The following is a 15174-nucleotide window of genomic DNA, read 5'->3' as shown; positions in this document are numbered from 1 at the left end:
TTACGTCTAAAGACTTTGTAGTCAATAAAGAAAGATGAACGACATCCAGGGCGCACTCAATGTGCTCCTGTGCATTGTAGGCAGTGCCAAGCCAAGCTGTGTGCTGGGTGCCTCCTGGGTTCAGGCAGGACCCAGGGCAGAGGGTTGGCTTTCTCTTCTACTTCCTTTTCTTAGCCGGCCGGTTTCCAACTTCAATGGGCTTGGGAAATCCTCTTCCCCAGCGTGCTGAAATATCTATCCCCAGCAGGCTCGGGTTCGCAGAGATTAGGATTCAGTAGCTGAGAGGTGGGGCCCAACAATTTCTTTTCTACCGAGCTCATGGTCCGCAATTGGCAGCCAAGGTGCAGATCTCAATTCCAACTCTCTCCTTTGTTGGGGAGGAGGAACCGTCTTGGCAATTTGGGATGTCCTAGCCTGTGGCGTCAACAGCAGTGGTGACTTCAGGCAGCACAGTAATGGGGCAGCTAGGACCACAGTAGTTGTGGCTGCTGCAGCCCGCCACAAATCAAGCAGAAACCCCACTGGGCCAGCTTGGATCTGAAGGAAAAGAGCCGGCGTGGGGAGGCGGGTCCTAGCGCCCGGGGGCGTGGCCTGGCGCCCGGGGGCGGGGCACAGCGGCCCGGGCTCCCGCTGGTGGCTGGTGGCGGCGGCGGCGGCAGGGGCTGAGGGCACAGCCAGCGGGCGGCGCGCCGTGGACTCCCAGCAGCCCGCGAAAGGTAAAGCCAGGAGCGCGCTCGCGGGCCTCCTGCCCGGTGGCTGCGGTGCCAACCCAGAGCGTCCCGGGCCACTAAAGCTGCGTTCGGGTGCTGGGTATCTGTGTGGCATCCAGGCACCAGCTGCCCAGCGGGGGTTCGGGGTGCGTGGTCCTGGGTCCGGGGCTGGGGGAGTGGGGTCGCTGCCGACGCCTCTGCCAGGCTAGGCTGTCCCGAGTCAGAGGCAACTTTGCGCAGCGCTCCTCTTCCAAGTTCCCTTTATTGCCATTGTCTTAGCGCCTCCAGCCTCACTAGCTCCCCGGACTCCAGCTTTGTTCTCCCGCGGTCTCCAAGGGTGTGAACCTGAGAGAAGCTGGCAAGTTCCACCTGCTAGCTCGCTGGGTCATTTCCTACTGGGTCTGATCCCGGAGGGGTTCGGCGCTGTCCAGCGCTTACTGGGCAAACACCATGAGACCTAGTGTCCACCTGAGCAGTGGTGATAGCTCCTTGAGGGTCTGCGCTCAAGTCCAGGCGTCATACCTCTAGGTTGTACTGATTTGGGGCCTGAGAGGGGTCGAGAAAAAGTTTGGGGCATTGACTGGGCCCAGAGGCTGTAGCTGGCATGAGTTGGTGAGAACGTAGGATGCTAGAGGATGAGCAGAGAGAGCGGCATCAGGACCCAGCCCTGGAGGATGTTTCTCTGAACCTGGATATTTAGCTGGGATGGGGTGCTTGGTCACAGGATGTGTGTGAGGTGACTGTAGAGGAGGTGGAAATGGAGAAAGGTGCCTGGACTATATGTGTCTCCTGTCCTGGGTCTGGATATTTTGGAACAACAATACAAGGAGTGCCTAATTGTACCCTAGTTCCCAGAGCTGGAAACGGGGCTGAAATGGGGGTGAGGGATAAGTTTTATCCAGCACTCAAACTGGCTTTGAAAGCGAACAGGTGATAGTGACAGCAGACACACGTCTCTCTCTGTGTGTGTGTGTGTTTTATGTGTGTGTCTTGTGTGAAAGTGTGGGCATATACAGCGACTAGACTAGGGATGCTTTGGGACTGGACCACAGGGTGCCTTCTCTCCGCCTCCTTGGATCTTTTGACAGTTTGTGAGTTCCCAGCTAGTCCACTCCTGCTCTGATAGCGGAGAGGCAAAGGGAAGGTCTGAGAGCAGACAAAGGGGCACATTTTGAAGACCCTAGGAGGGCTTGCTGCCTGAGTATACATAGGAGCAGGTTCTTTTCCTACCGGATAGCCAGAGAAGGTTAGCAAGAGAGCAGGTAGATGGGAGTCCAGGGGAGAAGAAAGCCCCGATTTGAAGCATCTTGCTTGATAAGCAGAGTGATTATAAACTGACTTTTAAAGAACATCAGAGGAGAAAGAAAAAGAAAATAAAGACGAAGCCAAGAATTTAGAGGCTACGGTACAATAAATTTGATTGTTTTCCAAAGGTGTTTTACAGAGTGGTGTTAGAGCAAGTTTGAAATCCTCTCTGAAGTTTATGAGTGGTTTTAGGCGATCCCTCTGACACATCTTTCCTGCACCAACCCAAGAAAACCTTTTGACTGCCAGGAAGAAGTAAAAGTCAGAGATGCAAATAAAATGCAGCTAAATGAAGTTTAAATGAAGCTTTTGAGCAGGATTAAATGGCTTGTGTAACTGCTGAACGTTGTTAAAGTACTGTCAGGGTTATAAAATAGCCAGACAAAAATAAAGGGGAAAAATAATTGTAACAAGAAAACGAAGGCTTTGCAAGAACTTCAGTAATGAACACATAGCAATTGATGGGATGATACAGTAATTATTTTCGTATTTACGCCATTAACGATTGTAATTTAACGTTAATGTCCTGGTATTTTATTTCTTCTCATTTGCAGACAAAAGCACATCTGAGACACCATCAGGGAGTAATTTGGTAATATAAAGCATGAATAGAAAACACTAAACCATGCTCAGAACTCTGACAACATAAAGCGTGAAACAAAATAACCTCATTTGCTGTTTATTATCTGCCTTTAGAATTCTGTTTACCGTCATTTGCATAAGTGAATAGCTAAATTGTATAGTATATCCCGTTTTCAAGCAAAAAACATACTTGACACTTACACTGGGGGGAAAAAAGCCCACAAACCCTAGGAGGTTATCCTTCCAGTAGGCAAGAAGAAATTGAAAACTTCATCAGATTTGAAACTGGCTGCAAATAATGGAAACATAGATTTAGCCAAGCTTAACCATCCCTGCTTTATTTAATTCTGCTCAGATAGTTTGCCCCAATGTGCCTTTGAGTCGTGTATGGGCAAGCTCCACTCTCCTGTTCTAGCTAATCTTAGACAAGCCAAACAAAAAATTAAGCACCACATATTGTACTGTGAAGCAATTGTGTTAGTCTGCAAAACTCGCCTCTGCTAGTCAGAGTTTCAAAGGACAGATCATCTGGAGGTAAAGACAGACTCCCCCCCCCAATCAAAATTTCGAAGACACTTACTTTATTCACATTTTCAGACAAACATCAGCATTCATCTTAAAAACGACTGTATCATCTTAGCCTTGGGACGCTTGTTAAAACTGCCTCACTCATATGATAAAGAGAACAATTAATAACTGTATCCAAAGGGCTCTGAAGTGCATGCCAGCCAAACAGCTGAGGCACACGCGTGGTGGTCGGGAGTGGTGAGTCGATCACATGAATGGGTTTTTTTTTAAAGTCCATTTTTCTTTACCAGGCACACTCAGCATTGGAGTGATCGTGTGCCTTTTCGTCCCCAAGCTAACCCGCACAGGTCTTGTGTGAGACGACCCTATAAATTCAGCGTTACCTGGAATGGACTCCCTGTCAGGACAAGGACCTCCTTTGTACTTTTAGGCACAGAGAAATATTAAAACACGATGTCCCTCACAGAGGAGATGGGTTCTGTGGAAGACCAGGGTGTGTGCGTTCTTACCAGTTGACTGCTCACAAACTCGGGAGGTGCGCTGGTGTGGATGCTTTGAGGCTGTGTTTTGTTACTATAGCCACCTTTCACGTCACCATTTCTCTGGGTTTCACTTGTGTGTTTTATGTGTTTTGCAATATGACCAATTGCTCTGCGTTCCCATTAGTCTCTATAGCAGCACTACAGGAGTCCTATGACGTTCTTAAAGGCACGGACCCGATTTTTGTTAGTTCATTGATCATTAATACATCCATTTATTCAGTGACCATTGTTAAGAGCTAGGTGTTGAATTACCTACTAGGAATTTAGGGCTGAGTTAGACTAGGTCACAGTCCTCGAAAGTCCTATACATCTCTACAAGTATGTTCTGCCACTTAAAGAGAAGAGAGATTTCAAAGACAGAACAGAGATAGTTGTGTGGATAAACAAACGCACTCGTATATTTGTAATCCATCCTGGACCTCTACAATGTGACGGGTTGATTTCCGCTCTGTGTCACCCAAACAGGTGGTGATGCTAATCTGCATGGAGTTTGTACTGTCCCTGCCTTACTGTCCATCTATATCACTCTGACTTCTGCCTCTACCACCCATGGAGACAGCTTCTGCTGAGATTTGCTCGGGCTGCTGGGAGCTTCTGGGAAATGCTAAAAACAGTGGTGGAGATGGGTTTCAAGGTTGCATTTTCTTAGAGGCATGCTTGGAGTCTGTGTCTCGTCCCCACTAATCCCTCCCCTGCACTCTGTTCTATTTTGTGCTATTCCATGTTCCCCACCATAATCTCTCTGTCACCTTGGGCAGGGCATCTAAAACTTTTGGAACTGTGGGCCAAAAGAAGTTGTTTCACCTTTAAGCTGATTTTCTCAGGTGTTCTGTTGTAGTGACCAAGGCTGATGTACAGAACTTACTTTTATCCTTTACAGAAGAGATATCAGATTAAAGTTTTACCACAAAGAAGAAACTAACATAATCATAGTCATAAATGTACTTTCCCCCCTCTCTAGGTAAACAGAGTACATTGGACTAAAAACTTAATCTTAAAATATAATCAAGAGATCTGGGCAGTGGTGGTTTGAAGCCTTTAATTCCAGCACTTGGGAGGCAGAGGCAGATGGATCTCTGTGAGTTTGAGGCCAGTCTGGTCTACAAAGGGAATTTCAGAACAGCCAGGTCTATTACACAGAAAGTTCACAGCTCAACACACACACAAACACACACACACATATGAAATCAAAGACTGTGATGTGGATATCATATACTGGCATACAGATATTTTTGAAGAAGAGTAGAAGCATAAGCAAAATAATTTGAGAGATAGCATCACTGACCATTGTAGTGACTTCACTCACCTTTGTGATAAAAGAAATTGAAGATCGGAAGGGTCTACTTTGGCTCACAGTTAAAAGGTGGCAAGTAGTTTCTGGCTGTAGGGCATGAAGTTGCTGATCTTGTAAAGTCTCAGTCAGGAATCAGAAAGACATAAATACTGGTGTCCAGTCATCTTTCTCCCACACAGTAAAGATCCCAGACTATGGAATAGTGCCACCTACATGGAAGATGGTGCTCCCATCTCAAGTACCCTAATCTAGAAAATCCTTACAGCTAGGAGCAGAGTTTACTTGTAGAAGATTCTAGAGACTGTCACATCAACAATATTCATGCCAAAATGTCAAAGCCAGGGCTTTGTGTAGTGTGTGCCTTTGTGTCTTTCCTGCAGACACGTGTTCTTAGTCAATAAGCACCCCAAGAAACCTTACCTTGTGTGCTGCGCCTCTGTGATGTGAAGGGTTTCCTTCACATTCCACAGGAGCAGTGGTAACATCAGCAGCACCGCACAAACTAGTCTCACATCATCGTTGCGTGACGTCACAGCAGAATGGATTAGTAAATCCATTTCCATCCTCCTCGAGTCACAATTACATGAACAATAAAGCTTGTGTTCCTCTGTACACACAGCTCCGTGCCTTCTTCCTTTGCCTCTGCACGACATAGCACACCTGTCTCCTCCCAATCTTCCTGATTCTATTTCTCTCCCTCCTTTCCTTCTTCCATTTCTTCCCCTGGGTACCCCTTTCTTCTCCTCATGACTTTCTTTCTCACTTTGTCACTCTGGTGCTTCCCCTCATACCCTACTTTTTATTCTCTCTTCTCATTTTTTTTCTCCACCATCCTTCTTAAAGCAGAACCAACCAATCAACCATCCAGTCAACCAAATAAACTCCTAACATGAAAACCCAGATAGAGCTGGATGAATGTTTTTCTTTGCCCTTTCCTTTTTTTGTTTCTCATTACCAGTGTCCCTGTTTTTTCTGCAGTTGGGGAGGGGGGGGTCTTTGTATTATTTAAGACTTATATCCAGAAAATTAAAACTCTTTATTTGTTTTTCTCTTTGTTAATTAACAAACATACACAAAATACAAAAATAAAAAAAGATTGACACTGATGGAATGTGCCAAAGCAGGGCTTCTTAAACTGTTTGTTTCATTAACTATTTTCCAAGAAGTTTCACAAATCTTCAGGTTTGTAAGGATGTGAAGTGAGGGTGCAAATAAAATATTTATTAATAATAAACCATTAAGACATTTATTCTAAATAAATTTTTGTGTACACATATAACTGTCACTTATTAAAGATAAAATATTTTCATACTGATTAGGTGAATTTTCATAAATTTATTTTTATATAAAAATAATCTTAGGAGATATTTGATTCTGGAGAACATAGAAAATCTTCAGTGTCATTCAGAGTTAATTGATGTTTCAGTTTTTAATCATTAATGCTGAGAGGGCTCCTTCACATAAATACATGGTACAAAGTGACAGATTTATGTTTAAGGCCACTTTAGAAATTTCCCTGGCGGTGGTGGCACACGCCTTTAATCCCAGCACTCAGGAGGCAGAGGTAGACAGATCTCTGTTAGTTCGAGACCAGCTTAGTCTACAAGAGCTAGTTCCAGGACAGCTAGGGCTCTTACACAGAGAAACCCTGTCTCGAAAAGCCAAAAATGAAAAACAGAAAAAGAAATTGTTAGCAGTTTTGTTCTAATCCTCAGACAAAATCCACTGAAGAACTTCTTTGGAAACTCAGGTCAGCAACTTGTATATCAATTTTGTTTGCATGTGTATACATGCATGTATGTTTTAATGTATATCTTTTTAGTGCAGTTGTGTGCATACAGTGAGTATGTGCTGGTATGCATGCAGAAGTGGAGGCCAGAAGTCAACATTGAATGTCTTTCCTATGAATTCTCTCTACCTTTATTTTTAGCCAGGGTCTCTTGTTAAACCTGAAGCTTATTGATTTAGGTAGGCTTTCTCATCGATGGGCATCAAAGATCTGCCTGTCTCTGCCTCCCTACTTCTCCCTGAGATAACAAGTACCAGATAAAGCCATGACTGTTTGTACATGGGTGATGGCAATTCAAACCTCAGGTCCTCATGCCTGTATACAGGCACTTGCTAGCTGAGCCAATTCCCCTGACTCCTTCGATACCAACTTTTAAAATCGAATCTTCAAATGTAATTCAGTGCAAAGATTTACTGAAATCTGATGCCTATATGGTAAGAAGTGATAGTCGGGACACTATGGGTCTTTCCCTTATCTTACTAAACTATCATGCATTGTAACAGATAACTTCTTATGTACAGTGAACACAGCAATTCCTAATGTATAACAGTTTCTAGTCTGAGCCGAGGTGTTCCAGCCAGTGTTTGTTCTTGCTGCATGGTATGATGGGAGGCAGAGTGCAATATGCATTAGACTTATGCGCAGAACCAAGGCTGCAGCGAAGTCGCACGAAGCAGCAGGATGGGTGCTGCCCAAGACACCTCGGATTCATTGCACATTTTGTATTGTTAAGCGTTCAGAAGCCTCTTCCTGTTGACAATGTTTGGGGATGCCCCATACCATTTACAGGACCCCACTAGAGGGTCACCGTTTAAGAAACTGTGCTCTGAAGTGCTTTTTCTTCAGGTAGTGTCTACAGCCAGATAACAAGCTAGGGAATTAGCAACATGATGGGTTTGCCTGTCCTTTGGAAAATTCATGCTCATTTTTATGGAGGTGGATAAAATCGAAGAATGGCTTGAGTGCTGCTAAGTAAGAATTGTTGAGTGCTTGTTGTGTGTATATCCTGGAGTAGAAGACCTAGCGCTGCTATGTGGCCTGTAGTCTACAAAAGTTAAGGATGTAGACAGGAGCGGGCTAATTGACAGGAGCCAAGGTTGCAAAGCTAAGAGGATGTGAGTTCAGAAGTTCTTGACTCTGTCCTTCAGTATAGGTGCCTCTTCATAGCATCCAGTTCTGATAATGTCAAATAACCATACAGATCATTTATGGTGGAGAGCCTGGAAGCTGCAGTGGCTATATTAGTGTGGGCAGAACAGACATCAAGACATTGATGGGTGGTGATCATGGCGCTCACTGACGCTATGAGCTCAAGTTCCATGTGCTCAGCGCAGGTGGGCAGATCTGAAGGTTTGGATTTCTGCAGGAAAACATGGGAGAGACTGCTCACTGGTATGATTACTGAGGAAGATGAAAACCCAGTGGGATTTTCAGTGTGGGATGACCAACACTCAGCTGGTTTTGTGACATCTTGAGAACCTCCCCGCAAACGCTCTTTATTTTCTTTGAAGGAATTGTACTTTATAGTGTGGAAAATAAATGTGTGTGTGATCTGTTCCTCATGAGAGTGAATGGTAGATGACATTGGGTCCTGAAGAGAAAAGTGATGTTCTGAGTAGGGGAGAGAAGCAGGGGCGATGAACAAGGTAGAGCCTCTAACAGCCTGGCCAGATGTGGTGACGTCATCCTATTTTCATCTGCAGGGCAGTGCACCCTGATCCTGCCCAGGGGAGGGCCTAAGGATTAAAGGGATGAGAATGGGCCAGCAGCCCCAAGTCTCTTGCTGGGCTTTGAAGATAAATCCTATTTTAAAACAAAGTTCACTAACGAACCCAGTTTGAGTCACAGAAAAGCCCAGGAAGGCAAGGATAGGTATGTAGCCCATCAATTTCCTGGATAGCGATTTCTCATCCACCCTTGCTTCACACGTAGTTCAACTGGCTTTATTAAAGTGATCATCAAGAAGGAACATGATGAAGGCTCACTTCACTCTCCCTGAAGGCCTTACGCCATCGCCACACAGTATCCTCAAGGCTCTTCGTGATTTGGCTCTCTGTTGACTCTCTGACCTAATATCACATATATAACATATGTACATACACAACTCACATGGCAGGTGAATCCAGCGTGTTGCTATTTACCCGGCTGCAAAAACTGCTAACTTGAGAACAATCATTTTAAAGCATAGTTTCTTAAACTATGGCCTGTGGCCCTATGGGAGAGTCACATAACTAGATGGGGGCATCGCAACAAGTTGGCAACAGTAAGAGGTTTCTGAACACTTAGCGATACAAAATGTCACTGTGGAATTGAGGAATGACAGGACAGACAAGTGCACTTTTATTGAGAAAGTCAAGGAATATGTAAGGTCCTTAATGGCGTTTGTTGACTATGCAAAGGTGGGGAAGATCTTAGTGGAGAAATTAAGATTACAGAGAAGAAGCACATGGAGAAATGAATGGGGCATTGGGACTAAAAGTGATGTATCCAAGCTGCTGGATGCTCATCTATATTCTTCATTACTGGCTTATTTATTGGCTTCACAAGTCTGCACTGAGCATCTACTTTGTGTCGGGTCTCAGCCCAGAGGCTGGCTGTCCATCAGAGAATAAGAAGGGGAATTCACTGGTCTTGCAAGGCTGACAGTTTAATTAGGGAATAGATTACAATGAATTTAACCAGCAAAACTATAATTTAAGGTATTAGTGCATTGGGGGAAGAAAACATCACCATATAGTTTATGTCTGTCACCTCATATATCACACTTTTAGAAGAATGAATGAATGAATGAATGAATGACTTTCTTTTGAGGCAAAGTCCTCCTCTGTAGTTCAGGCTTGCTGAGAGCTCTTTATCCTTCTGCTTCAGCCTCGGAAGCACTGGGATTGTAGGTGTGTGCCACCATACTAGGAGAAAAGAATGGCTCTTGAGTGAGCCAGAGAATATCTAAGGTACAGTGAGTGCAACCTCATGGCTGGTCCTATACAACTCCACACCGTTGACAGAGCTAAGTGTAGTTTACAGTTTTGCCTCGAGTGTGTGCATGCTCTTCCCTGATAGTTTTATGGTTGTTAGTGCGATAAGTCTTAATTTAAATAAACAATAGCCACCAAGTTCAACATATTACTCTTTGAAACACAATTAGCAAGAGCAGAACCAAGTCAATGGTTCGCCCTGTGTTGAATTCTGTGCATGTGCTAGTTTCTTCTCTTTAGCTGTGATACAATACTCTACCTAAAAACAACTTGGGGATGGAACGTTTTATTTCACTTTACATTTCCCGGTTGCAGTCCATCACTGAAGGAAGCCAGGGCAGAAACCATGGAAGAGCACTGTTTACCGACTCACCTCCTGGCTCTTAGGTAGCTTTCTTTTACATCTATCCTCACCTGCCTAGAGAGGGCAGAGCCCTGCTGTATCCATTAACCAGCAAGATAATCTCCCATAGACATGGCTTAGGTCAATCTTCTCCCATTATTAGTCCCTCTTTCCAGGCGACTCTAGGTTGGATCAAGTTACAATAAAAGCTAACCAGTTAACTACATCAAATGTTCCACTGTTTCAATGTTTAGTAGAGATGACTTTTGACTAATCAAGAAGTCATGGAAAGGGTAGATGTGTTCCTTTTTGTCTTACACATTAAACATTCTGGATCATATCAGATAAAGAGGACAGTATTACACTGAAGGGGTCCCATGCCCATGAGATCAGCCCACTGGTATGTTGTCTTAGCACCATCTCTGCTCACCGTACCTTCTGTTCATGTTGATTTACTCTGACAGCAATAAAAATTCATAGATTCCGACTCCCTCTGGTTGGCTTAAAAACATCAGTGATTAACAACACCACACTGAGACAGAAACAGTGATACAGTTCAAGCTCTTCAGATCTCCATCTTGAGGGGAGCTGGTGGTTGCTCAGCCCGGACTATTTTATAGCATTGATGTACCAAACAAAGCAAGCTTAGTGGCTTCAGTCACTAAACATTTCTATTTCCAGGTTTCTGTTGACCTGAAATTTAGTCAGGCTTGGGTGGAAACACCGGTTAGAGTTCTAGTAAGACACAAAGTGGTCACAGCTTTATGGGGAAAAAAAAACCCACTATTTTTATTTTTATGTGTGTGTGTGTGTGTGTGTGTGCGTGTGCGTGTGTGAGTGTGTGTGTGTGTCTGTGTAGGGGTACTCCTAGAGGCTAGAAGAGGGGACCAGATTCTTTGAAACTGGAGATACACGTGACTATGAGCCCCAGAACACAAGGGCTGGGTACCAAGCTGAGGCTTTCTGGAAGAGCAGTGTTCTCTTTGCCATTTAGTGATCTCTCAGGGCCTATCAGCATGAAATGTTATCTAGTTTTTTGGGGAAACTTAGTTCCCTAAGACTGTAGGTCTGTGACCCCTAAGCCCCCACCAGTTCCTTTCTGTAAACTGGGATCTTTCTGAACTGTTAGGTGCAGACCCTTGGTGTAAGACCCTAGTCATCTCCAAAGCCAGCAATGGTGGGTGTGGTGGTTGTTCTTGGTCCTCAATTGAACTGTATCTGGAATTACCCAAGTGTCTGGGCATGCCTGTGGGGGACTTTTTTTCTTAACTAAATCATTTGAAGTAGGAAGATCCACTTTTATTCTGGATCTTTCGAGTTATGAAGATCGACCTTTAACCTGGACCACACCTTCCGCTGGCAGCATAAGGGGCATGGAAGAAGGAAGTTGGCTCTTTTCGCCTGCTTGTTCTCTTTCCCTGGAAAGTCCATTCCTTCCCTGGCATTAGAGCCGACTTTTTCATGATTCTGGCATATACTGAAGACCAGCTGAGACATGCAGCCTCGTGGACTGAACAGCTAACTGCTAAATTCTTGGACCTTCCTTTGGAAGACAGCTGTTATTGGAACAGTTGTACTATATTCTGTAAGCTATTGTAATAAATCCCATATATGATATATACATGGGGTTTATTAGGTGGGATATAATATATGGGATTATTATAATATAAATTTATTATTTGTTATATATTTATATTATAAATTATCATTTAACATAACATTTAAAATAATGTAAATCATCATTATTTGTTATATATTAGAGTATGCATTTATTAGAATATATATTCATTTTTTAAGTTCTGTTCCTCTTCAGAACCCTGATACAGTAAGCCAAGTCCTCCTTGTCACTGAAGCTTCCCAGACATTTTCCTCCTCCTACTTTTCTTCTACTTTCATGCAGGGAAAGCTCTTTGTTCTGGAAGGACAAATGTAGGATTGGTTTAGGTCATTCAGGAAAATCTCTCGTTGTAAGATTTACTGATGACTAGCTTTAGTTATGCCTGATGCCCTTTGTCCATGTGTGGGGAGGTGACATGGTCACATGAATATACCTGCAGAGTTGACGACTTCCACAGGCAGCTCTCCCCCAGGGCCTGTGGGGTCTGCACTGGCCTACGGGCTGACCAAGACAGGCGCTCCTCTAGAGACTCAGGATTGTCAACTAGAGAGTTTGACAGAAAACTATGAAGTAGACAAAGCGGGCATTTTTCCATCTCTCCTGGAATACGCTGAAGACACATTATGGTGTTCACAGGACTAGGCAGACATAGTCCCTTGATCAGCTGTGCCCTCCAAACTGTGACCCTCAACAAAGAACTCCGTATGTCCTGGATGGGACATTCCCATGCCTTTAGGAGGCAGGAATCACCAAGAAATATGGCACCTGTAATGGAGACAAGGAGTGAAATTAACCTCTATACTGTCCTGCTTTGGGGACCAGGAATAGCCAATATTTAAATGTAGGGGGTGGCTTTGAAATCTGGATTATGGGTGAGACTGTAAGTCAGTGTAAACCCGCCAGGATTTCATACGCCGACTAAGCCAAAGTTTAAAATACAGGAAAACCCAAACTAACTAAGCTCTGTGTGTTGCATGGCAGTTACCAATTTATGGTTTTACCTGTCCTGTTGGAGTAAGATAGAATTCAGTATAATCGAGTATGCTCAGGTCTGATGAGGGTATGAGGCCACCGCAGTATGGTGAAGAGAGAAAGCTTCTGGCTTCTGCTCCCTGTTGTGACACTGGGACTTGAATATTCTGGTTGTACTGATCTGTGGTTGAACATCAGTATGAGGAGATGGTTTAGAATAATGATGTTCTTGAGTATTTAACCCTGTAGGGGTTGCTCGAATCTGGGTTTCCGTTCTCCAGACATACAGCGCCAAATGGAATCGGGATGGAGATTGATGAGCAACTGCCAGCTGCAAAATTACTTTTGTCTTTAGAGCTAAGGAGCAAAGGACATTTAGAATAGAGACTGACAAATAAAAAACGTTAACAAGGTGCTTAGAAACTCAGAAAATGTATACTAGATATTGGGTTTGAGGTTTGTGGGGTATTTTTGCTTGTTCGTATTTGATTGGGCAGCTCTTGTTCTACAGAGAGGATTTTGCTGTGTATCCCGGACTAACCTCATGCTTGTTATACTCCTGCCTCAGCTTTCCATGTGCTGAGAGTACAGATGTGTGCAACCCAGCTCATAAGGTTTTGTGGATGAGTTAGAGACTTTATGGTTGACAATACAGCTCTGGGCCAGTGGGGCTGGGCTTTGAATGGAGTCCTGACATTTGGTAGAGAGCCTTGGCTAGGTTACTTCACTTCCTGAGACTCTTTGGTTTTTCTCTCTGCAAAATGGGATGTTTAGCATACACCTCCAAGATTGTGGTGAAGATTAGCTGGAAATATGTCTTGAAGAACCCCACATGTTACTATTATTTTAATTCTCTGAATCCAAATCTGGGCCCCTACCATTTTAGCCACACGCATCGGTTTCAGTGCTGTGGACTGAAAACTGCACAAATGATGCAAAGGATGAATGTTTGATTTCTGGCTTATTAAATGAAGTTATAATGGCCTCAAAGAGCAATCTAAATTTCAGGTTGAGCCTTTATCTTTTTCCCAGCCATGGCTGCTGCGGATGGAGAGTTCCTCTATCCAGAAGTTTCCAGCATAGGGTATTGTTGTGTTTTCATGGCAACAGAGTTGGACTTGGTACCTAAGGACCCAGATGCTTACTTGCTTGCTTTTATAATATTCCAGCCAAGCCATACGGATATGAGAAATACACTCAACTCCTCTGAGCTTTAGATTCCCTTTTATGAGACAGAACACTAAGTTTTCTAAGTCACTGTGGGCTTGAAAGGACTGCCTGAGGCAATACCTATAAAAACGGATTTTAAAGCCTTGGAATCCAAATGGTTAGTACCTGCTGCTGCCCCTCCTGGGCCATTTCCTTCAGTCTGGCATGAGCAAGAGGAACAAAATGGAAAGATGACCCAGAAGCCTTCTCTATTATTCAATGAATATGTATTGAGCATCCATCTTCCCCCAGCTATAGTAGGTATGGGGGATAAAGGCAAGCAGGCACTTGTAAACACACTGCACAGTGCCTAGCCTCCTGGAGGCCATGTTCCAGCTGGGCATTCAGATGCTACCATAACACAGGATGCTCACACAGATGCAGGTGCTTGCACATGGGGGAAGGGGTGGGGCAGTAGCATGGGGGGGGGGAGCGAAGCCTAGGAAGAAATTCTAAACTGACATATTCCTAAAATGTATTTCAGCTTGAGATGAGTACCCAGGAGGGGCTCTGACCACAAGAACCACATCCAAAGATATCGATATTACTTGATTTGTTTTTTTTTCTTACACTTTAGTTATAGTACAGTTGATACAGTAACTCTGGGGAAGCCCTTTCTGCCTAAGATGGTATCACTGAAAAGGTTACATGAAATTTAAAAACTCCTGCACTTGCCTGAAGGGCATTTACTTGGCCATTCCCCAGGTCACAGCAGCCTCGTACACCCAAGTGCACTTACCCTGGCCTCCCGCCCAGCTTGTGGCTGGGTGTGTGACATTCATCAGTGCTGTTGCTTAAATGACTCTTACTGTAATTGTTTACTCTGATGGCTGCGGTCAATCAGAAAGCCTTTGTTTAATTCGAGATATTCTAGATGGCCCACGATAGTCTGGGTGACTGTAAAATACTATCTATAGTGAGGCTATTTGAGAACTAAACATTTATTCTGTTCGTGTGGTATTTTAGATCAGTAAAACAAGAAATAGACCAACAGAAGAAAATTTTTTTGCATAGTTCTAATCCCAAGAATCTTCTTTAAAATGTGTCTTCCTAGTGTAACAGCAAACAACTCATGAGAGGATTAAATGGAAATAAGGCATTAGACGTATTTTGTAGTTGTGCAAAAGCTTGTGTATCTGTGGATGATGATGGCTGGGCAATAGGTTTAGAAGACCTATTGCATTGTTGTGTAAAACGTGAGAAAACACCCTGAGACGTAGCCTGTCTTCAGCTGAAGTCATCGGAAGGAGCAGTTAGTCTTGGTTCCCTTTCTTTCTAATTGATGTTGCCCTTTAGGTTTCATTTTC

General features: G+C 43.9%; 1 protein-coding gene across 2 annotated transcripts in view; it reads left to right on the top strand.

The window, feature by feature from the left end:
- Nucleotides 1–632: 632 nt before the first annotated feature.
- Nucleotides 633–15174, top strand: part of Rarb (retinoic acid receptor beta) — a 649902-nt gene continuing 635360 nt past the window's right edge. Inside the window, exon 1 of one of the 2 annotated variants that reach the window (XM_075988633.1) lies at nt 633–716. The gene's annotated coding sequence lies outside the window, so the exon portion shown is untranslated. The remainder of the gene's footprint in view (nt 717–15174) is intronic. The other variant, XM_075988632.1, reaches the window with a different exon arrangement.

The sequence above is a fragment of the Microtus pennsylvanicus genome, chromosome 10 (assembly GCF_037038515.1).
Source record: "Microtus pennsylvanicus isolate mMicPen1 chromosome 10, mMicPen1.hap1, whole genome shotgun sequence".
In the NCBI taxonomy this organism is placed as follows: domain Eukaryota; kingdom Metazoa; phylum Chordata; class Mammalia; order Rodentia; family Cricetidae; genus Microtus; species Microtus pennsylvanicus.
This window is presented reverse-complemented; position numbering and strand designations above follow the sequence as displayed.